General features: G+C 40.6%; 1 long non-coding RNA gene across 1 annotated transcript; it reads left to right on the forward strand.

The window, feature by feature from the left end:
- The first annotated feature begins 828 nt into the window (after positions 1-828).
- On the forward strand, positions 829-24,465 carry LOC147039108 (uncharacterized). Its single transcript, XR_015063390.1, has 3 exons — positions 829-1,077; positions 17,487-17,593; positions 24,006-24,465. It is a non-coding gene; the product is annotated as an uncharacterized LOC147039108 (long non-coding RNA).
- The last annotated feature ends 223 nt before the right edge of the window (positions 24,466-24,688 follow it).

Genomic DNA, 24,688 nt, shown 5'->3' on the forward strand with positions numbered 1-24,688 from the left:
AAGCGTCCAGCTGCGATATTACTCTCGAAAGCAAAATAGTAGTGGAGCAGAACAGAGAGGTCGAATGAAGGCACGTCAAGAGGCCATCGGTTTGAAAATTCATCGTATGGCATTGTAGAATAGAAGTGGCAGTCTAGTCATTCTCCCAGCAGCTTGGATTATCTTATCAGTAGTTGGATGCAGATGCTCCGCTATGTATTTAACAAGTCACCCTTTGGTCCAGCTCCTAGATACCAGCCAGATATTTGTCAGAGCAGAACTAAGCTGCATGCCCGCTCCTCTTTAAGCGATCCGTCAACAAGATCCATCCGTCTGTTGGTCATGCCGAGGCCTTCTCCGTGCTTGGAATGTAATGTAATACATAAACGAGTGACACAAAAACCATTTACAGTAAAGATTGTTTGAGTGCTGGAAAAAGCCATTGTTGTTCTAGGGGGCTACCACATTAGTCACGTCATGATAACACAACAATATGAAATGATTTTATAACGAGTGGCAGGCATACTGTACAATCCATAGATCAGCCTGTCAATCAATATTTCAAAAGCATAGTGGTAAACAAACTGTCTCCTTTATAACTGGAGTTTCCACCCATTTATTTTGAAATCTTATCCTCACTTGGAAAAAAAAATGCAACATGTAAATAAAAAAACAAAATGGTTTAACAATCATTTCAAACCTATGTTTTGGATTGAGTACACTACGAAGAAAATATTTCACAATTGAACTTTTTTGCACATATATTGTCATTCAAGGAGGTAAAAAAAAGGGGCAAAAAAAAACAAAAAACTTCTTTCCGATGGCTCGATTGGAAACAGGTGAGTCTCAGTCAAAAGAGCAACTCTCCCTAAAGCTCACTTGTTCACAAACAAAGATGGGGTGAGCTTCACCACAGTCCAACAAAGAATATTGTTTCTCAATGTACATTTCCAAGGAATTTCATCAAATAAGATCATCAAAAGATTTGGACAATCTGGACAAATCTCTGAGCCAAAAAGCACCATGGAATATCTGTGACCTTTGATCCCTCGGACAGCACTGCAATGAAAAACACCAAATCATGTTATTGGAATTGGGGTATGTACATATTTGTGTCATTGATTTGGAGACAAACATGTATTTCTCGATATGGATTAAACCGATGAATCATTTGGATTTTATGGAGAATGTCACAGTCAGTCCGTTTTGACATCATGACCGCTTTTAATTGATCCAAACCTTGAAAGCGGATGGCTTAACGACTATATTTGAATTGGGCAGCATGTTAAGCTTCACTGCCTTGGGTGATCTTCCTCCAGACCTTTTGTACAAATTCTGTAAAAGACCGCTGTGACACAGCACTAATAAGTCACCGAGCATTGAGAGCTTTGTCCAGCTCACTGCTCTTCCCAGCATAAACACTGCTTGGCCTTTGTTGCAGAGGAGCAACATGTCATCATTTCATCTAATAAATAACACCCTATGCCTTTGCTACGAGCCCGCGCGTTGACGTGTGCCGGAGCGTACGCCGGAGAGCCATGCAATGCTACAAAATTCAAATATTTACACAAAGGCTACTAAGGCTGCAAATCTATCGCTGACGCAGACATTTGTCTGGAAATGAATGAAAGCACACACTACACTACAGGCACGCACACTACAGCACTCATGGACGTCTTTAATTAGCAGGTGAAAGTGCTTTCAGGGAAGGTCTGTCTGAGGTTTTGACAGTGTACACACAGTGTTTTGGAGAGATTCCTAAAGAGGTCACCCAGCCCTGGCTTAATCCTCCCCTTTAATTGGGCCCTATGTCAACAGACGTGACAAGTCTCATCTGAACCGCCTGGACCAGTAGAGACAAAGAGAGAGCCAATGATCATCAGATGTCAAATAGAGAGATTGAAGTGCACATTTTCTCCCCATCAGATACTATAAGAAGTGTGCTGCTACTAGTTGGATGGATGCAAATGACACATGCCTTTGTATTAGCCAAGACATACACACACCACAATGTTTATTGGCCATCTGCACAGACATCTAGATCAACTAAATGGCATTTTGTGTTTTCTGTGATTTCTTGTGTTTTCGATAACTTGCACAAACTATGCACCGAAATCATGTCATTAACATCTGGATTCAACGCAAGAATTACAAACACACTTTTGGAATGTCACGTTGGTCCAATCACTTCCAATAAATGATGAAATACTGGCATGTTTTTTCTAGGCTGATAAGGGGGCCAACATGGAAGTTATTATCAAGCAGCACTGGCATCTAAGTGTCACTCTGCCAACCAAATCTCAGTAGGCACTTTTTGATTGGAGCCGGCGTGATACGTAGATAGATAGGTCTGAGAGGAAACTGGAAGGCTTCGAAGTTCTTCATAAACTATTGATGATATATGAAGTTAAGTTTGGCTCATTGATTTACTACCCTTCGCCTAATTAAGGGGAGTTGAGAGTTGCTTACTGGGTTGACATTGCCTTATATCTGGCCATGACAGGAAAAGAGTCAAGATTGAAAGATTTGCTTCTTGATTGGTTGTTAGTAGCTGTAATGCCCCCCCCCCACTTAATCAAAATACCGTGTTTAGACTAGTGGTGTCGCATAGGAAACTTCAGAAGTGACTTCTCCTTTATTATTGGTTTTTTTTTGTGTGTTATCGAAAAGCATTACTAGGGACAGTTTTGTCAATGAACCCAACTCGGATGTTTTGGGATGTGGGAAAATGTACAGAAAACTCGCATTACAATACCGCCCTAATCCTTGATTGATGATTTGTGTCATGAAAATGGCCAAAAATTGAAAGATATCAAGCCAGGTCACAGAGTCAACTGACATTACGAATTTCAGTTTTGCCATTTCTACAGTGTGTTAAACTGTCTGGGAATCAGGTGCATGTTAAGGTATACACTATGTGTTTTGGCCACAAAAAAGTCTATTTTAAATCAATCATACCACTGTAGAGCCTGGGAGCAAAAAAAAAAAAGATCTTAGATCATTGAAAAATTCCTGCCTTTCAGTTGGTGTAATTTTCTTTTCATCATTTGTCATTTTCTTCAGTTTTTGCCAATTTACAAAGCCACGTGACATTGATTGATGGAACTCGTATTTGTCATCAGCCAGCGTGAGCGTGATTCCGTCATTTCTCAGCACTCAATCAGCGTTATCAGAAAAACCGAGGGCTTTTCCCACGATACGAGCTGGCGGTCCCGAAAGAAAAAGATGGGAATGGAGGAATTATGAAGGCAAACAAAATGAAGTATCATAAAAAAATAGAAAACAGAGGCCAAGGGCATCGCGTGCAAATGAAAGCAGCTATATTTTTCTACGAGCCGAGACAAAGAGGTGGGAAAGCCAGGAAAGCATCGCTTTCTCCTCTGTCTGAGCTTGTTTCATGAAAAGCCAAAGCAAAAGTGATAGAAAACCCAACTAAGGCTTAGCCAGGACTCTCCCCTCCTGTCCCGTCCGTCCCCCTTCTTAAATCTTCCTGCTTTCTTTATCTCGGCTGTGGCTCGGTCACCTTCACTTGCATTGGGCGAGAGCGCCGCACGTCTGCCGCCAATTCCAAATGGAATCCACAAACACTGCAAGAGCTCTGTGAGGGAGATAGCTTGTCTCCCATCATGTACATAAACACAGAGCCGGGAGATACTGTTTTATGTTTTTTGCTTTTTTTTTTTTTTTTTTTGCAATTGACTCAAATGGAGTCTGCAGGCCCTGGCTAGGGGCCGAAGGAGGAGGCGAGGGTCCGCGTCTGCGAGGCTTCAAGCTCAGAGACGAGCCCCGCATCACCATAGCTTAACTCCTAACACCTGCCTATTACCGAGAGGCTATGCGTCGGCTTTGCGCGGCATTCCTGAATTTTCTCTATCAGAAATTTAATAACTACTTTGTTGTTGGTAATGTGTGTACCCGTGACTAACTGGAGCAGATGAAAGGCGCATTTAGTCGAGCAATCGTCTCTCATCTGATTTCTATTATCATGCTTGACGAATTATAAAGAGAAACTAATTTAGTAAAAATTGGTGAAATTGAAATAAAGCTTGTCAATATTAGTTGAAACACTATGGATAAAATGAAGCATGGTGCGTGTCGGCTTTGAGCTCTTTTTTTTTTAACGCGTATAAAAGAGACATCCACCACATACTATTTCCTTATATTCATAATGTTATGCAGTTCAAAACATTTTCCAGATGTTTTCCCACATACACTCCATAGACCAATTAAACTAAATGAAAATTACATTTTGAATCATTTGTTTTCTTTTTCAATATTTCAAATTTGCCCTTTAGGATGAATACCATAAATGTCTTCGGTATATAGTTCCGACATACGAGTTCAAATTTGGAGGTTCAAGTGTACGTGTTTTGAAGCAGTGGGAAGTATTGCGAGTGCTTGTTGAGAACAAGCAACCCCCCCAAGGTGAAATCTCCTTACCCAGAAATGTCGTTGTGGGGTTGACAGTGCTAACCACTTGTCCGCAGTGCTGCCAATATAAAGACCCAACAGTGCAAATGTTGTGTCACTGACATGGACTGTCAGCCAGCACATATTTTCTCGTAATGTTGTTGTTGGTATGCCCCTACCCTGTCCTCCCCACAACCCCGCAGGACATCTACGCAATGGTATGAACACGGACGTCACTTTTGAGATTTACATGTAAATTGTCCCAGAAATGGTCATCTGATCCGGGTACAGTATTGGTAGTGGTTGACAGATCGAAAACAGAACCCAGAGGTTGCCAAGGGCTACAGACTGATTTCTGCTATCTGCGGGACTGGACTCCACTTGACCCTTCAATACCAAAGACTTATTTATAGGACTGAATCTGTATGTGTGTTTCCTACGTGCGTGTGTGTCACATGTCACCCGTTACACAGTCGAGGTAGCTTTTGGCACCCCGACTAGGTTTAATAGTCATCAGATGTTCGAAAGGGGGGCAAAAATAGGATGTATTGTTTGCAGTCTGTGTACTTGTTAATCCAAGTGCACCCTTCCCAGCCTGATTATGTTTAGATATGAGAGTGAAGCTCCAGCTAATTCGGCTAAAAGGCATGATGGAAAAACAATTGCCTTTACTTCATTGTTTATGGCAATTTTCCCATCTGGTTCAATAAAGCCTTGGGGAGTAGATGATAGCCAAAGCAAAACAAAGCACCAACAGTCACAAATATATTCACAGGCTATTCGTTTGGATCATGTACACCATAGAACTAAAAAATACAAAATTTTATAGTATTCGTACAAAATGAGTAGTGAATTTTTACCAGGAACTTGAAGCCCCTGATAAGCTTACTATTTGAAAGTTGATGATATACAATCATGACCAAATCAGACAGATGTGGATCTTAGAAATAAGTCAATCTTAACCATTTGGGAAAGCTCCATTGTAAAATATGTGTAACCAGACCAATTCAACTCTAAATGTTGTAACGTGTCAGTCCAGAAAAATTCCACACGGAGGTTCTGTCACCTTTTCAGGATCCCGCAAAAGTTATGGCCAACCTTTTTTTTGCAACACATATTGCTCTCCTCCTCCTGGATTATTACCCTGTGTACGGTCACAGTGTCCAAAATGTTTGGACACTGTCATGGAAGAGCGTCTAAAGACTCTGAAATGACAGCGATGGCATCACAAATTATGCTAAATGTCACACAGTTTAAAAGTCACAGTGCTTTCACATTCATTATTAGCCCGACATTCCTTTCTAGACATGTTCTATGATGGAATGAAAAGCTCAAAGTGGCGTTGTCAGATAATCTTATAACATACTCAGCTCCGATTCCTATTGTGACGAAGATGATGTGTCAGAGGTGTCAATTTCCACACACGCAAATGATGTCACTGGCTGTCTGAGTCATGGAATAGCGCCACCATTGCAGGCCAAATAACTCAGCGACTCCACACGGGCTAGGAGGACAAGGGGGAGGAGGGAGTGAGCATAAACGGCGGCGGGCGGGAGAGATTGTGACGACCCCACAGTGTCCTCGACCGCACAGAAATGTACGCGTTGAGATCACGTTTCCACTCGTTCTGTGAAGGCCTCTGAACTTATCACATCCACCCTTGGACCTAAATTATAAACAAAAATATAAGGCTGATACTAGCTTTCATAGTGTTTGTTGCTTGGGCCAAGACCTCATGATAAGCTCATTTTAGTAAGGTTTCCCCCCCTTCTCTTCAAAAATGTATGCTTTTGCTCGGTCTAGCTATATTGGTGTTTTACAAATGAAAGAATTTGAAAATGGCTTGCTCTGTCTCACGATGCAATGGTACATAGTTAAAAAGAAGTACAAAAATCCTCACAAGGTGAATTGAAAATGTTGTCATAAAATGACACTGTGTTCAAATGATTGACGGAGGAAGACACTGCTGTACATGATCGAATTTTCGAGAACAGTTTGGACTTGTTGTAATCCTGGACACTAGCGAGTGCTCATCTAGTGATGGGTTTGAATACCTTGTTTGACCTTGTATTTAATGGCTGGATTTGGAAACGTGCTACACGGCCGGCCACCCTTATCATTCCTGTCTGTCAGACACGGGAACACTTATGGCCTGTGGGGACGGCTGTCTGAAATTCTCCAAAGGTCTGCTGTTGGCTCCAGACTCTAGAGGTCAGAGAGCACGCTGGCCACTAGCTTGCATACCAGGAAGACAGGCCAGTTGTGAAAGGACTCTTGCTATTTGATGAAAAACTACATTTACACTCATCAATAAAACATGCTGATATATCAAAAGAAATTCTCTTTCATGAAAATTGCCATACTTGTCTGCACAAAAAAACCTGGCTGACCTCATAACTCTGAATTGGATCTCATTAGGTTTTATCGAATGGCAGAATTCGACATTATTTGATCAAACCATTTTTATTTTATTTATAAATATATTTTGTATTGATTTATTCTTTATATATTTTCATGTATTCATTATTTTTTCTGTGTATATTGGCACCTACGTCGGATATTACCTGGATTTCTGAAGTGTTCATTTCAGGATACTGGAGATACTTTGAAATTGGTTCTACATAAGTAAATAAGATAGTTTGATATAAACTTGACATCTAAAACAAACTGATCTGGTCCAATTCTTCTCTTTTTATTTGATGCAAAACATTCTTTCTTTTGCTGTTTATAATTTGATGGTAAAGCCGAGTAGCGCGCGCGTGTCTTAGTATCGTCGGACAGCCGTCTGTCAAACGAAAGCAAACAGTGGATCAAAAGCCAGATACCTGCTCGAGCGCTTCTGGCTTTTAATGAAATTTCCAAGGTCTTCTAAAAATGAAGAAGGTACATAAACAGAAAATGATCAGACTAGATTGCTGTCCTGGGCGTTAATTGAAGAACATCTTCACTTAAACCCTGATAGCATCGACATACAATTGGCTGGAGCGTGATGGCAATATAAAAGTTGATATTGTGTTATTTTTGCTGAAGCTGATTCCCATAGCTTCTGGTATGTAGGCAAAAACTCTAAAAATATAACCCGTGCTTCCATGTTATACTTGGCCTATGGATGGACAGCATTTAGGAGATATTTGGAGGCAACATTTCATGGATTCGCTGTTCCCTACTTTAATGAAGAACCAAGAATCCAAAGGTCAGAATCAAAGCAGTACGACGCTATTTTCTCATGCTGGGCGCAAGAAATCGTGATTGGATGTTTGGATCGTTACATTGTCAGTCAGATATTGGAAATAAAAAAACGACATAGGTCGACAATCCATGCAATCAGCGCACAACACATCACTGTGCTGTGTGCTTCTTATTCCATTGTTTGTGTGTGAGTCTTGTTGCCCAATGTGGAATATTTGCTGCATAGCCGTAATGGCAACCAGGTGTCTCCCATTGAAATTTCCATATGGTTCTCTTTCTCCCACTTTTGACAAATGGGTACCTGGGTTGATCACAAGTAAAGCCGTAAAAATGAATGATTTTGATTCATTAGAATACAATGGAATGATTTCACCTTGCATGCATTGTGTACATTGGTGCAGGCTTATTAGAAGCAGGGCGTATTATACTTGGCCCATCATAGATATTTCTTTCAAATGTCTACGTTATGAGGGTTATTGGTTCTTTGCAAGCGGCGCAATAAAACCAGAGCAGAAAGGCTTTAATATGATATTTTTATGATCTGTGATTGTAGTTAAAAAAGAATGCTCAACAAAAACAGTGTTGCATTCAGCGTGTTTTCGACTTCAGTGGCCGTAAATGATGAAAAGGTCAAAAGTTGAATTTCCACGCAAATGATGGAAAGTCCATCAGATGTGCTGCTTGGAAGACATGACCTAGTTGTGCTGGGAATGATCTGAACTCAAAATGTTTATTTCTTTGTGTTTCCGTAACTTGAATGCAGCTTTATGCAATATGGATGAACTAGGGCCTCTAATGGTTCTTCAGTAATGACCGGACATGTGATTTTTGTAGCGATACCATGATATCATTGATTTTTGGTACATGACCTCATAACCCAAAAAAAGTCGACTAAGAAAAAAATAATCCCCGCGAACAAATTCTTGCGTCTAATTCATAGTGTATTAAGTTTCAAGGAAAAATATATCCGATTCGTCCAGACCCTTGTATTTCTGAAAAGGTTATTCAAATTTTCACTGTTGTTGCTCCAATTTGTCATCCGATATTTGAGATGAATTTTCATCAAAATGTAGAGTCAAAGAAAGGTCTAGAAGAAGCTTCTTTTAAAAATGAGTCTTCTGATAATTACATCATAGGATTATTATGATAATATATTATAATATATATATATATAGAAATAATAGATAGTACCTTTTAACTTCAAATGATATTTTTTGTAATTATTGCACACACAAAATCAGGTGAAGGCAATTCTGTGGTGGAAATCAATCGGCTTTGAGGAGATGATTGTTCACATAAAAAAGATGTTCCTAAACCCCTGATCAATATCTGGGAATGATCCGTCTGCTCCGGCTTCTCTTTGTGGAATGCGCTTCCAACCTCTCGCATCTCTCGTCGTGAGCCGGATCAGAGCTGTATATTGTGTTACTGTTTTCATTTCTACCGTGCGGATTTCTGGTCTTGGTCAAAATTCACGGGCCAAAGCTCTTGTATCCACAATACAACACCTGGAAAAAGAAAGTCTTCATTAATCTCTGCAGCCGCTCACAATCTGCGGTTTTAAGAACTCCTGTTTCCAAACCACATGTGAGGCGGCACGGCGGCTGGGCGGCAGAGCCTTTTGTTTTAGAATAACTCTGGGTTATTTTCAGGTCATTGTGGCCCAGTGGTTTCTTAATTGAATTTTAGAAGCGTTTTGTTTAATATGCCGTCGTTAAAGCTCTCTGAATATAGCTCGGTGACCTCATCTTTTCCGGAGCTTTTGGAGAGATAATCCGAGATGGTTTTTATCATTCTGGGCTAAGAGCTGATAAAGAAATAATGCTCACATTGATCCTTGTTTGCTCTAAATGCTACTATTTACTGATACCTCCGAGATTAGAGATATGTTTGATTTGCGTGAACTCCAATTTTCCCATCTCCCGCGTGTTTGTTGGTGCGTGTTACTGCCTCCGCATTATAAATCCGGAAGGCTTTTAATAACCGTGGCTGTTATTTATGGTGACACTCTTTCCTTTAATTGTCCTCATGAAGACCTTTCCAAATAATGAATTCTTTGAATCAGAGCTTCTGGAGTGAGCCCATAATTCCTTCAATATTACATTTGTCCGGGGCATATTAATGACAATCACGCAAAGTTGAATTGTTTCCAAAAACATTCGCTTCTGTAGCTTACAAATCTGAAAATCCCACTTAGAAGCGGAATCATAAAGATCACAGTATAGAAATATAAATACATGAAAATAATATTAGAGCGATACCAAGGTCACCGTATCAAATCAAGATTATTGATCTTTGATACAAAATGTCCCACCACAATAATTGTGTCAACTCTAAGTGGTGTGGATTTCAAATGAGCATCATTTCGTTGCAATTTTAAATCAAATGTGATGTCAAGTCAGCTCCAATTCATCCACAGTATGGAAAATAGATGAATGGTCCCATCTGATATAGCTGATTTTATACCTAATGGATATATTCAAACAATCCTCTCAAGTGAAATAAACAGAATGCTGTGTAGGAATGTTTATTTAAATCACACTGACAGTAAAAAGTAGAAAGCGACTCTGGGTGGTGTTAGTCACTCGGGGACAGCCAGTTATTTATTTTTTTATTTTCGTATTGTTGACACACTGGTGGTGTTTTCTCCATAATGACATCATCTTATTAACTTGGCAGGACAAAAAGACAGGGGAGGAACACCCAGGAAGATTCATCAACAATAAAGCAAATATAATATTTCATTTCTCGGCCGTGACTCCGAGTCGCTCGCAGTCGACAAAAGGGACAATGCACAGGCCGTGTTCTATGTTTATATTTGCTTTCTATTTAATTCCACAGAGAAGAGGCAGCAAGCGGTCATGTCAAACTTGTGTTAATGATGCCATCATGTGGACTACTAAAATGCTTTCGACAAGGGTGGGGCAGGGGAAGGTGGCGTTTTGTTGGATGCTAAGTCGCCAAAGTCGAGTCGCTCTCTCCTACGTGGCTTCTGTCTGGAAACGGATTTGAACCATGAGGGGGATGAAGTGAGCGTTTGAATTTGTAGAGATTCCTCTTTGTGTTCATCTGCATCTCTCCTGCGCTACACATGACATCATGGAAAAGTTTGCAGTGCAGAGGGAAACGCTCTGTTGCTTTCGCTATTCCAAGACTCCGCTGGGACAAAGTGCATCAGTCTAAAAATAAAGTTTGAACTCCAAGGCTTTCTCAGATAGTGTCACCTTGGTCCTTTGATGTCCAGGCTTACATTACTGACAGGTTGATTGGGGCTGTGAATCCTCCCTTGGACATTTGAGCATGCATTACTCATCACATGGCTTCATTATTAAGTTCAACCTCATTTGTTTTATCTGGCACATACAATTTATTTGAAAAGAGATGCTTAACTATTTATTTGCTGTGACTGTGACATTCAAACAAGGCATTTACCAAAAATAAGCGATGCCGATTAAAGTGATGTAGAATCAAATGTTCGGGAAAAGGAAACGATCTATGGTCAAATAATTGTAATTTACGTGACTGTAAAGCTTCTAAATGTGTCACGCCATGGAGAAGTATGCCAAAACTGTATGATTAAAACACAAATCGGAAGATTTTTTGAAATTTGCTTGGCGTCTTGTGCAATGTATTGTTAAATCACAGTGTGAATGAGTTGACCTTAAAAGGTCATGGGACCCCTATAATTGAAGTCCAAAAATGCGTTCCATTGGATGATTCACAAGAATAATCTTCAATCCGGAAAGTGTGACATCATACATTTGGTGACCACTGGTCACTGACCAGTATCTTGAGCATATAAAGATTAACATCCCACTATGTTAAAGATACGCTCAAGTCGTAAACACCATGCTTCGAGTTGCCTGTCCTAATGTCTATTCACTCCTTCTTCTGTGAATCATTAGCGAAAAAGAGGGGGAGATACTATAGCGAGCTTGCATCTCGCCGAGGATGAGAGAATCGATAAAAGGGACGACTGTTAAGTGGGGACTTGCTATCTGTTCATCTTGATGTGGCTCCAAGTGCCACGTGTTTTTTTTTTTTTTTTGCTGTGTGTTGACACAGATACAGAGCATCATTCCCTCTGAGTGTGGCCTCAGATAACATCAGACCATAACCTGGCTCTTTTGAAGACAGCCTTGTTTGTTTTTCTACACATTCTGCCCTCAAGCTTTTCATAAGTTGTCCCTTTCCTTCAGATATGGTAAACAATCAGATGAAGCAAATGGCAGTAAATTCGAACAAGATAGATGAGCATCTTTTTGTGTTCTGCTTTGTTTCCCGTGGAGTATCTTCACCTGATCCAGGAGGGGGTTGTCAACATGGTATAAATTGTCAGCGAGGGTCCTATCTGAGGCTGGGTGGGCTTTTAAGCAAAGCCCATCAGTTAAGATTTCATTAAAGCCTTTACTCCTGATGTTGCATGGAGGAGTCTTGGTCTCCTACAGACTTTGATTTACTGTTTACTGTTGTCTGCTTTCTGAGCTCAACGCACGTTACTGTTAAACTGGACTAATGTTTATTTTGATGTGCGAACCCTTTTTATTCCTTCAAATGCACTCCGTGTAATCTTTGTGTCAAGATATGGACCGACTGAGTGGATTCAGCATTTTCTTCCTAGAACAGGACAGATAGTCACAGAAAACAAGCAGTCCGTTTCTTTTTCTTTTTTTTTTTTTATACTCAAACCACAAATGTATTTGTGTCAAATAGATGTCCTGTAGATATTACAAGCTTTCAGGCTTGAACATCAATAAACAGAGCAAATGTTGATTACATCTCCAATCAACAATTGTGCTAGTGCTTTCTAACTTAGCCAGGAATGACAAATTTGGGATCTTATGCTTATTTGATAATGACCGCAAATAATCTAGATCGTGATAATACTGCAACCCCCCCACCTCACTTGAACAACATGTTTTTATGAGAAAGCCTTAAATACTGTACATGTATGTGTTACATGGTCCCATTCTATTCTCCAAGCAGATCTTATTAAAGAAAACAAATGTGTATGTTTTTGGTGCCCTAAGGTGCAGGCCCCTAGAGAATTTTTAGCAAGGCGGGCGGCCTGCATAGAAAACATGTCTGGGACTCACTTCTGGAGTTCATTTTTCATACAAACACTTTTGGGGCTTTCTAAGCTACTGGTGTTTGCCATTTGTTCAGGAGACAGGAAGGGCCCTTTTTGTGCCGATGGCTGATTCAGGGACGCTTGCCAACGTGCAAAATAATTCAAAACAAAGACGTGCTGCAAATTGACATGTATGGAAGATATGAGAATTCTCAACTCTGTTTTTGTATTCCTTTGTCATCCAGCTCCAGACGCTTTTCTTGAAATGCAAACACTCAAATGGATGTTTGCTGTGTCTTTTACACTAGTTTAAACTCAGTTCATAGCAGCCCTCAAGCTGTTACGGCTGACTTAGTTCTGTGCCTCACACTGTGATGTACACACTCTGTTCTCTATGACTCTCTGAAAGGGGAGTTGAGGTGACTGGAGATGAGAAGTGACTCACAGGGCAGTCAAGTGTGGGTCTTGATTGCTATTAAATGCTCCAAGGACCACTCCAAGCGTCCAGGAGACAGGCAGCGTGTTGGACACCTGCAGAGGGCTGCACAGGGTCATGCAAACACTGCACAGCTGACAGAGGCACAAAGCCAACAAGTCGCAAGAAGTCAAGAAGCTGCCACCATCAACAGAAGGGAGATTGCTTTATTTTCCTTCCACGTAAATGGGAGTGTTTATGAGAGCTGGTGTCGTAAAAGATGCCATTTCAATGCAATTCCCATCCAAATCATCTTCATAGAGGCTCGCATGCTGTGAATGTTGTCATCCAGGTACGTATTTAAAACGAGTCCCTTGATGACCCCCCCCCCAATCAGGTTCAGCACGGCAGGAACTGTCAGATGCTCAGGCCGTTATAACCAATGTATTTCTTGTTATCATCTAAAAAAAAAAAAATCATTTTTTCAGTAAAGGAAAAATTTTAAGTCTAAACTTTATTAGTGTGACATTTTTGGTGTCTGTGCTTTTAAACAACGCAGGCATACCGGCAAAAGTGACAAAGCTGTGACGTATTCCAGTCAGTAGCTCAACATAGCAATTCTGTGTGATTTTTATGTTCTGTGTAAATGAAGAATAAAGTGAGACAAAGGCTATTTATGAGACCATAAAATTCTGAGGTTATCTCAAAGTTTTTATTTGACACTGAAATGTAGGGACAACCCCAAAGGTGGTCTTTTGGTGACTAGTATTGCCTATTATAGTTGTGCGCTACCAAGCCTGATACAAAGTTTATTGTTACTTTCAATTGAATGGAAATGTTCATTATCTTTATTCCAGTCAGACCTAAAAGACAGCTTGTAGTATTTCATGGTGAATAACAAAGGCGTTTTGTGGCTTCATTTTTCATATCTTCACCCAAAGGTGCAGCAAGTAACATTTACTGAATCTCCTCATCAGTCCTGCTCATCATTCACTAGTTATTACTTGGAGTGATCGCATCTGGCCATCTCTTTCCTTGAATGCCTCTGTTGTTATCTGGAACATTCAGGCGACCATGTTTTTCATGGACTCTAATACGTAATTTATGATGGGGTTAGTCCAGGATTTCCACTGTTGATTGTAAATTAATATACAGTAGAGATCAATAAGGGGGGATTCCCTGCTCCATTCATCAACTCAGAGAATATTCAAAGCATGTACTTTATCGTCTTCAAGAGAGCTGTAGCAGCTCAGTTTGTAAGGACTTTGTAAGGCGTATGAGCCACGATGAAGTAAAGATGCCGGAACTAGTGATTTCAGACATGTCACGGCCAATTACATTTGTAAATGAGTGATGGGAAAATGGAGGTTCAAATCTGCTTAATGAAGCAGTCACGATATCTCATGTTTGCCCACGAGGGGCTCGTTGTGTCACACCGGACCCGTTTTGTGAACGTTGGCCTGAAACATGATAGCTCTAGTAGACGCCGGAAAGATAATATAAACATTAGGAGGTCGACTATCTAGGAATAATTCCTCCCGGGGTAGTTTCAGCATCTGTTACAGACACGTTCTTGATGTCTCCTCAGTGAGTCGTTTTGGGATGCCGGACCCAGGTCAGGCTTCAGGGCAGACGTTGAATAGGATAGTCACCAACAAGTTTGTGTTTTGGTAAGATTGGGAATAATTTGCCATTTCATAATCACCAATAAGTTGGCTATCATGAAACTATTTACTGAAGTGACTTATGGCAACTTAGACCAGTGTTATGGCGTCAGGTGCCACAGTCCGTGTAAATACAGCCTGTACACTTGTTTACAAGAAAACCCCCATCTAGTCAGACATACCGGTGACCTCTGGGATTTTTCAAATGGAAAATATAACAGAGTCAACTGTCAAGTGACAGACAAGACAACGTTGTAAAAGAGTACAGGCTCCATATCCTGGAGCCCAGCCCCTCTCAACCTGTAAACACAGACCGTAGCTTTTGAAGAACGATCCAAAAACGTCATGTTGCATTTATAAACATGATATAGTGGCTGCAAACGCAAAGGACAACTTAAAGAATTAGCTGACATATTTACAAGTATGGCAAGGAATCAACAAAACGCGCTTCTGGGTAGAAAACAAGAAAAGATGAAGGTAAAATGACCAAGTTTTGCTCTGCATCTTTTCAGCTTCACTTCATATTTGGGTTTAATCTAAAGCACAGGATTATTATGCTTCTTAATTTGAAAGTACATTAAACAAGCCCAAGATTTTTGGTGACTTTTACCTGTTTTATGACCATGGTGGTTTAGTCTAGAAGGCCCCTAAAAGCAGCCAGTGACAGTTGATGCATACACAGAGCTGCTGTAACTTAGGGCAGATACAGCATCCAATGAAGTCACAAGGTCAGATGTTTCAAATAAACATGACCAAGCTACAGTAAATTGTGTGGTTTTTTTTTTTTTTTGCTGAAAGTTGGGAGCGACGGACCGCAAAAAAACACCCAATATTTATTCAAATTGTTTGGATTCTGGTCAATTAATTTCAGTTATGTCGACACAATTTTGAGATCATCATTCATGAAGAAACTTGATTTATTGTTGTTTCGTCTCTGAATTTCTCGCAATAACGAGCCTGTTGACAATAATTTTATCCTCTCATAAGGAAGTAGGAGCAAAAAGCGGCTAAAAACAGCTGGGCCTCAATAGTATAGACTGTTTAGTTTGATAGCTTTCGTCCACATCAATTACACAAAGAATTAAGCCGCAAGCATTTCATCAACACTTTACTGTAAAAATGGTGAATTATGTCTCTGGACCACTTATACACACATTTAACATCAACAAAATGGTATGAGCAAGTAGCAGCCATTGTCTTGTCTGAATGCACACGCCGAGAGAGATTAAGATCTTCCAGAGTTGAGGACACGTTCATATTTTACAGTTCACCAGATGTGTGCCGAGTGTTATGATAATAAACTGCTTGTTATGAACCCATCATCTTCCAAAGCTTGTCCAGTCAAATTCACTGGAGTGTGGTGGATGACTTTGTGTAAGATATCTATGCCGCCTTTGACCCCGGCCGCTCTCAAAGGGACTAGAACGGCAAGCGATCGGGCACTGGAGTCAAAGTCAAGGCCCCGGCGCCAGATACGGCCCGCCACATCATTTTTAGGTGGACAAATTGTGCATCTGAACATTTGAAACGTTTTTATTCGTCTCTGTTTTGAAAACTAGCCTATACTCTCTATATATGCAATATTTATTTGGCTTGACAATTTGAATGGCCCTTTGAAGCAAACTTAATTTTGATACCCCTGCTATAGGGGAACGCAACCTGTGTCTATCCGAGAATTTGAAAGTGTACTGTACATATTTGGAAGGTCACGGTTTGAAAAGATTAAAAATTACCATTTGGAAGACTTGACTACAGTGAGGATGAACATTTTACGGAATACACACATAGAGGAGGAGATGCGACCGTGACCTTTTCTGAACTGAGCTTGAATGAATCCAACTCACAGGAACACAGAGAACCGTTTTAACGCACAACTATGTGAACCAATTTGTGATTTTGACCAAATAAGCCAGGCAGGAATTGCGACATGTCATATTTGAATGTTACTCGCATGCCAACAGACATGGTGGTCTGCTGACTTTTGCGACTCCAGTGGACACTGTGTAATATCAGTTTATGATCAGAGACAAGATAAAGAAGCAGAGCAAAGTAAATGACTGAGAAAACCAGGGAAAAAGACGTCAGACTCACATCTGATTGCGTCAAGCTTTGTCCTTCATTTTAGCAGCTGGAAACTCGGAATCACCTTTGCCAATGATTGGAAGCTACTTTTTCGACCACAAGCGAAAAATATGTTTACAAGCATTATGAAGCTGTCAACAAAAGCCTCCAGTGGGTATTTGTGTTTTCATCAGCCATTGTTAAGATGTCTTTCAGGGGGCAAGAATGTCACAAAAGACCAAACGCACACACCACGACTGAAATGAAAGCTAGTGACAGCTTGCGATCCATGCTGATGTCACACATTCCCAAAATCTCAGGCATTCAAGGCACATTTGCCTCAAAATATTTGAAAAATCCAATAAACCATTGTAATTTAATGTCATGTATTTATTTCTTTGTTTGTCTATGAATCATTCACATATTTGGTATTGGAGTAATCCAAATAATACTCAAAGTAGGTTTCATTTTTTTTTAAAGATGACTACTAAGACTGCGGAATAATCTCAGACGACACAATAAATGAAAATTCCGGGTGTCCCAAACAATCCTTACTGAACAGAGTGTGCCTCTTGAATAAATAGCAATCAAATTTCAGATGAGCAGAGTCTAATTGTACATCTTGATCATTTTAATGGATGAAAGTCGAATGGAAGAACATGTAATATACACTTTTCTTCCAATGTGTTGTCCACAGGCCCTTAATGACGTCCAAAGATCTATCTGCAAGTACTCCACCTGTCTTGAAACAACTTTGATGACATCACTGTGGCTCTTGAGAGCAATCTCTGCTGGTGAGGTGAGGTGAGTAGACTCCCTTCTGGCAACATGACTAATGGCCTGCGTGTTTGACTTGCTCAATACAAAAAAAAAGCATGGAATCTAAATACATAAAGTACACTATAAATACTAAGGAACCATATCATCTGGCACAACAGCAATGCAATTGTGTGCGTGCGTGCGTGCGTGCGTACGACTGACATTTTCTCTCTGCCCCCCTGCTCAATCTCTACTCGGTTAGGCTGGCACTCTCTGTGTTTAGAAAGCTCCCAGAACGTTTATAGAGAGTGTACTTCTGCTGGGCTTTTGTGTGACAAGTTTGAACGCACCATACCCATCAGCCTCAAAACAGCCACGGACCTCCCTGGAATCCACTCTGCCACTTTCCATTCATGCATTCCCCGACTTCCTTTAGATTTCCGTGTCCAAAGTCAGCTGTTGACAATTCATATTGTCGGGCTGCAAACGATGGCGCTACCGTGTGTTTGCCCAACTTTACTTCTGACGTGTTTTACCAGGTACGTAGATTCAAGGTATTCTAAGGTGACGCGAATTCTGAGTGGCAGTAGAAGACATTTTGTTGTTAAGGCCTGACTCTGATGTGAGACCTGGCACTTCCAACACAGCAAAGCAGCCATTGCTAGGAAACGCCAAGTGAAATTCAATTTACCCACAAACATGATCACATTTCTGTAAAATAGTCTCTAAAGTTAACATCAAAAAATGGATGTCTGCTGTGTCTCTGGAATATACAGCATCTTTTTTCCACTCTCATAGTGAGTACGCCCACTAGATCATAAAGTCCCTGTGAATATAGACTGTTGGAGAAACATTTAGATAAGCCCTCTTCTCAAATATTCCAAACTTCATCGTCCGCACATTGAGTTTCACATATCCAGATAGTGCCAAATAAAAACAATGGACGCTTTTGCTGTATTTGTTTAGGAGGAAAGACTCTTGCAATTTTAGATCAGTTTCATAGGGATGACTGATTTCAATCAAATTTAAGTTGAATGAAGATCCGTCTTGGTCATAGTTATGGTTGGAACACAGAAATACTTTTTAATGAGGTTTTCACCGTTTGAAAGGTAAACCATCCTGACATGGGGCATTTTATCTCCTTTGTTGTTCCTCTTACATTTCCAAAACAAACACACTGCTAAAATGGAATCTGACGCTTTTAGGAGGCGGCACCTACTGTAAATAAGTTTTGAGACCGTGGAGGTGGCAGGACTTTGGCCTGGGATTGCTTGGGGAGGAAGACAAAGTCCAAGATTTAAATGTGCTGAGACAATGGCAGGCAGGGAGGACAAGACAGTGAAGATCAGATGAAGTTGCTTTGAAATGAAGGGAGACTTATTATCTGCATAACACATCGTGAAAAATGGAGATGATATTTAGGAGTGAACGATATTTTATTGAATTTATAAGTACTCCACATTCCAAGCCAAACAATAAAGAGAACAGCAGAAGAAATAATCGAACGACTCGTGCGAGAAAAGAGGTGAGAAGTGTTGTTTCGAAGAAAGCGCAAAAGATGAATAGAAATATATATTCTTTATATTTTGCATTAAACATGGATGTGCGCGGCATGAAGAAATATTTGAAATGTGTCATTAAGTTCATAACCGGTTTAAGATTTAAAAGTAATCCGTGTTGACATAATCCTGGCGCAAATCTCTTAAACATTCAGTGTCTGTGACATTTAAAACGCTCCTCAACATTTTATGTGATTCGGAAAATTCAAACCAGGTTGACTGTGAGGAAATAGAAAGAGATTTAACATTCTATAAGTGATCGTTAATTCTTTTGTTCATGAGATACAAACACTGCAGATAGACAACAGAAGATGTTTACTCTTCGATACATTTCAAAGCCTATTTTGGGGACACGTTGTTTAAACAACTTTATAACTTTAACATATCTGGCTGTGATGGAAGCAATTGGAAGCCAATTTTCTAAACAGCAACTCCGTGTGATGGAATGTTGTGTATAACACTTCAGGGTTGGGATTCCTATGAAGCGGAGCAGTGAGTAAGAAACACATTGCCGGCCGGTAATGACGTTGAAAGCAAATAGAATGGATTTGAAAGACACTTGCACAGTCTGAGGTAGAAGCTGCCCAAATACAAGCAGTGACATGCTAAGTCTCTTCTCTCATACCCACATGGCTACAATCCTCAACTGGCATAGCCTTATTACACTTGGTAACTCTCGAACAAAAATACCAGACATGACTGCTAATTCATCACACCTGGTGGTTCATCTTTGAGTAACAGCTTTCTTTTTGGAAATGTGCCTACTTTGCCAGGCAGGTCAGCATCGGAATTAAAAATCTCTTCTCAATTGCCATACCTGGAGAAACAAAGGTTAGCACGTCCACCTCACAGTGCTGAGATTGTGGGTTTGATTCCGGCTCCTGTGTGAAGTTTGCAAGTTCCCCCTGTGCCTGCGTGGGGGGTTCCTCCGGGTTCTCCGCTTTACTCCCAAAAACATGCACGGTAGGGTGAATAAAGATTGCTCCTAGGTGTCTAAGTCCTGTCCATCACACCAAAACCAATCGTCCGTTCCTCTATCAAATCATTTATCAGCTACAACTTTTTCACCCAAATCCTCCAATCATCCACAAAACCAAATCATCCATCTACGCTCATATCAATCAAGCTATCTTAATAATTGTACTCAATGGAAGGTGATTGTCCTGATAAGTGTCCATAATATAGCAAAACATAACATTTATGTGTTGGTGAAGTAAATCAGCAACTACTGCCAGGGTAATCCCAAATTTTCTATGGTCCGACTCTGAGCTTAGGAACGGTCTTGACTAACAGCTTTCTTTTCAAATGATTGCTTTGCTACACTACTTCAGAAGGAGGCAGCAGGCATGAAATTCAATTATGGAGCACACGCTCCAGAGCCTCTTCTGCTTTAATCCCTCGTTTGCCCTGAAAGATTCTCAACCTCTCTGGAGCAAGTTCTTTCTCTTGTCTCCTCCCTCCTGCCTTGTGTTAGCCATCTACACGCTCTGAACATCTTGTATTTTCTGCCACGCAATAGCTGGCTTTGATCTCAAGAATTTACCGAGCCTTTATGTTTTTTCGATTGACACATTCTTGCACCTATTTTGCCGTCCCTGACCTCTGGATGGTACAGAACATCCCTCTCACCTCCAATGAACTTTCTAAAACACAATCATAGGACACGTACGGTTAACCGATCCGGTCTTCGGAATCTTTACCATGTACATTTCTAGCAAGTGTGTCAAGTCTCTAAATTCAAGAGTCTGTGGGAGAAATCAGGGGTTTAAGGTGGGTCAGTGCCAGGCATTCTGTTTGGTCTGGACCACCAAGAAATGCAGGGAAGTTTCCCTGGTCTGGATACTAGCCTGGGAACTCGAGCATCTCATATTCCTCTCCCATCCCCAGACCCTCTTGAGTATAAGATAGACTGGAGGGGGGGGGGTCTAATAATGTCATTTCCCCATACTCAAAATACCTCCACTTAACGATATTGACAAGAATCTTCTCATGCATCATTTTATGTCCTCGTCTGGGACTCCAATCTGACCCTCTTCAACTGATTGTCGGACTTGTAACATCTGTTTTTTTGTGTGAGTCACAGAGGTCTACTGGAAGTCCAAATTGTGGTCTGGCACTGATTGGCAAAGAATGAATGACATAATACTAATATTCCTGCAACAAATTGTTCGATGTGATGTGACGTTCTCGTGTCATGAGACAGCTAAATCAACAATGCAGTTCTGGTAATATCACAATTGCAAAGAATAACTGCTCCAGATTATACCCTCTCTGGAGTTGGCTAACTTTGTCTGCAATGTGTGTTGAGACACTTCATACACGACAATTTGATCTGAGAGTTGCTAACAAAAGCTAGTTTATTGTATGGGAAATTCAAGGAGAAATAGTTCATGGTGTCAGAAAGGGCAAGTGGCTTGGGAGTCACAAATCACATCCGCCAGCGTGAGCCTTTTCAATCCAACATGATGCGCAATGGCTCCATGTGAACTTTCACACTGTCTGTTTACATGGCCTTTCAAGTCTTGGGCTCTTCCAATGATTATCATTTGGATTCTGTGACAGCCAGATTTCTTTTTCAAAGCTTAACAGTTGATGGCATGATATGGGACTCCCAGGAGTTGCTGTTGTGGGGGTGTGTGTAATACAATGGATAGAAATAACTTTCCAGACCACAGGGAAAGCCCCGATAAATTGTGAGACACTGGTCACAGTCCTCTTGCTGGTCTTGGAACTGTACTAGTTGTACTTGTTTTTACGGATGACGTATTGCGATGGGCCTTTTTGGCAACACTATTCCAAATTCTTTGTTTGCGTTTGTTTGTAGACTTGCAGATGGGAAACAAGATGTGTTCATGTTCTCGAGAAGTCCTGAGGGAATGAAAGACTAGGGTGGGAGATTTTGCCAAAATGCCATTTTGCCTTGGCAGGAATGAAGCTAAAGCAAAGCCAAAATGCCACTCTAACGCTGCTAAGGTGTTTTTACCTCGAATGTCTCGGACAATGAACTAGTATTTAAAAGGAAAACTGAACGAGGTCTTGGAGGAACTGCCCGTGTCATTTTATTAGGGCCGTACTGAGAATTCTAAAGTATGTTTCCATTTCTACTAAAAGAAGAAAATACATGGTTTTCATCAGACAGTAAAAACACGTGTTTGAATAAAAATATAATCAAAAACTCACTGTATTGCACCTGTTAGCAAACTACTTTTATATTTTGTAAGTTCAACAGGAGAAAGGTCTTGAAATAGCTTTCCCATGAGTCTCTGGTCAAAAATAAAATAAAGGGGGCTGGCAGTAGCCGCCCACCACACTGGCGCGATCGACCCTATCATGGGAACCATGTCTGCAGATTTTCTAGCGAGGGCCTGAAAATTCCCCTTATTTACATCACTAAAATACAAACGCTCATTCCTCTTCAGCGTGCTATAGAATGAAGCTTACTTGGTCTGCATGACTGCCAGGCTTATCCTCAGCTCTGACACGTGTAGCTATAAATGACTTCTTGACTCGTCTTCAACATGGTGAGTGAGCACAACTATAAGCTCATCACATTAAAAGTGCGAGAGCCAAAAAGACTGGTCAACAAAAGAAGAGCACTTTGCACACACCTGCCAACTTAGCATTCTTCAAGCAAAACATTGACATTCTACACACCGCAAAAGACCATTTATTAAAAGAAAACAATAATGCCCCGCAACTTACATGGCTGAAGTATCTTTGAAAGGCCAAGAAAATAGTTTATCCAGCAGGGTGAAGAGAAATGATTCGGGTTGTTGTAGAGGTAGATGAAACATTGAGTATTGAGTGGAACAAAAAAAAAAAGACGCTAAACAACACCGCTTACCTTTCCTTAATTCATTCTCAGACTGCACTCTATTTAAGGGACTTGACTTGGCCACATAACCCTTTTTCCACTGTGGATTTTTTTTTCTTTTATATTTGAAATAATCCTCCCTTTAACTGTGATGTTTTTCTTGTGTGATAAAGCAAAGTGAGCACATGCTATCTGAATTCTTGTGTGGTTGAACGGCTTTGTCAAGAAGAGTAGTCCACTTTGATTCCTTCCCTTGTCACATTGAGGTTGTTTACATCCAGGGCAGCTCCGAGATCCAGGAACAAGACAATACACGTCTTACCCAAAAAGAAAGGCCTCCGTGGGTGGGCAAGAGGTTTTTCGAGCAAAACCATGATGCGATCCAATAAATGTCTGTTAAATGAGATGAATTTGATTGCAAAGATCCGCTTTTTCCAATCTCTGTTGTTAAAATAGCACTATGGTGAAAACAGAAGGGTCACAGGTGAGAAGGCGTTGCTTTTGAGGGGATTGTGAGGTGCACAGGTCTGGAGGTTAGAAGTGGTTCATTGATCTAAGGCCATGAATCTTCACTGCACTATGTTGTCCACTTATAGATCATCAAAAACACAAGTTACTACAAGACGAAAATCCACCCATAAGAAAAAAAAAACCTGTAAAATGACAATATTAACTGTGATTTTATTTTAGTCAACATTTCATTTTAAAAAATCGACTCGCTCATTGCTATTGAATAAAAGTATGAATGAAAAGCCTCGATCCCACTGACCATTCATATGTGAGCAGGTGAACAGCATAATCCAAAAAGCATTCTACCAAAACACAAAACAACGGTCATGTCGCAAGGATTACCGAGCGCACGGCATGTTGAGTAACTCGAGCATCTAACCTCTGTGATCCGAAGGAAGTCAGTTGCCAGTAAAAGGTATTAACCTTTCCGAGGTCATGAAATAAAGCTGGCATGAGATCCCGTCAGTGAAAAGCCTCCAGATAAGACGTCAGATGACATTTTAGTTTGGATGTGGTACTGCGTGTTTTTCTCCTTTTATTTGCAACACGTGCTTCCTTCTTTCCTTCCTTCCAGGAGCCAACGAGATGTCCTAACGCACAGAAAGCAGAGGGATGCTTCAGTGACACAGGTTTGACATCGCAGGCCATTTGGAAATAGGCCCACACTCCCTCCAGAAGCATGACAGTAAAAAGACACCATCAGCTACTCTATGACAGCTTTGTAATAAATGTCACAAGTACAAACTGAGGCTCATGCAGACATTAGACACAGCGTCGTCAGCAGCGAGCGCACGCAGAACGGCCTGCAAAGTTGCTTTGAGGATTCAAAGTAAACAAAACAGCTCTGGCAGATTGATATGTTTCATGTTGAAGAGAGATTTTATGGGGTGGAAACTATTAGGTGCACTGAAGTCATGCTGTTGTTTAAAATCTCCTACAAGGCCGTATTCAGGGTACACTCGGAGCTAATGCGGGGTTTGGGGATGCGCAAAGTCAAAGCCCGGGGGGGCAGATACGGCCCGCCACATCAATTCAAGAGTCAAATTGCTCAAATAAAAAAATTAAAATAAAGATATAGCTTGCAATTTGTATTACCATTCGTCTTTTTAAATGATGTGAACACTTGTTATTTATTTATTTGTAATATTCTTTCAAAAGAATGAAATTGATTTTCACTTTTTGTGAAAATAAGAATGGCTAATATTTTTTTTCAAACCAAGGCAAGCATGTAAGGCCTGATGCTTGCTGAAAACATCA

Source organism: Syngnathus leptorhynchus, chromosome 22 (assembly GCF_054491065.1).
Source record: "Syngnathus leptorhynchus isolate UIUO chromosome 22, UIUO_Slep, whole genome shotgun sequence".
NCBI lineage: Eukaryota > Metazoa > Chordata > Actinopteri > Syngnathiformes > Syngnathidae > Syngnathus > Syngnathus leptorhynchus.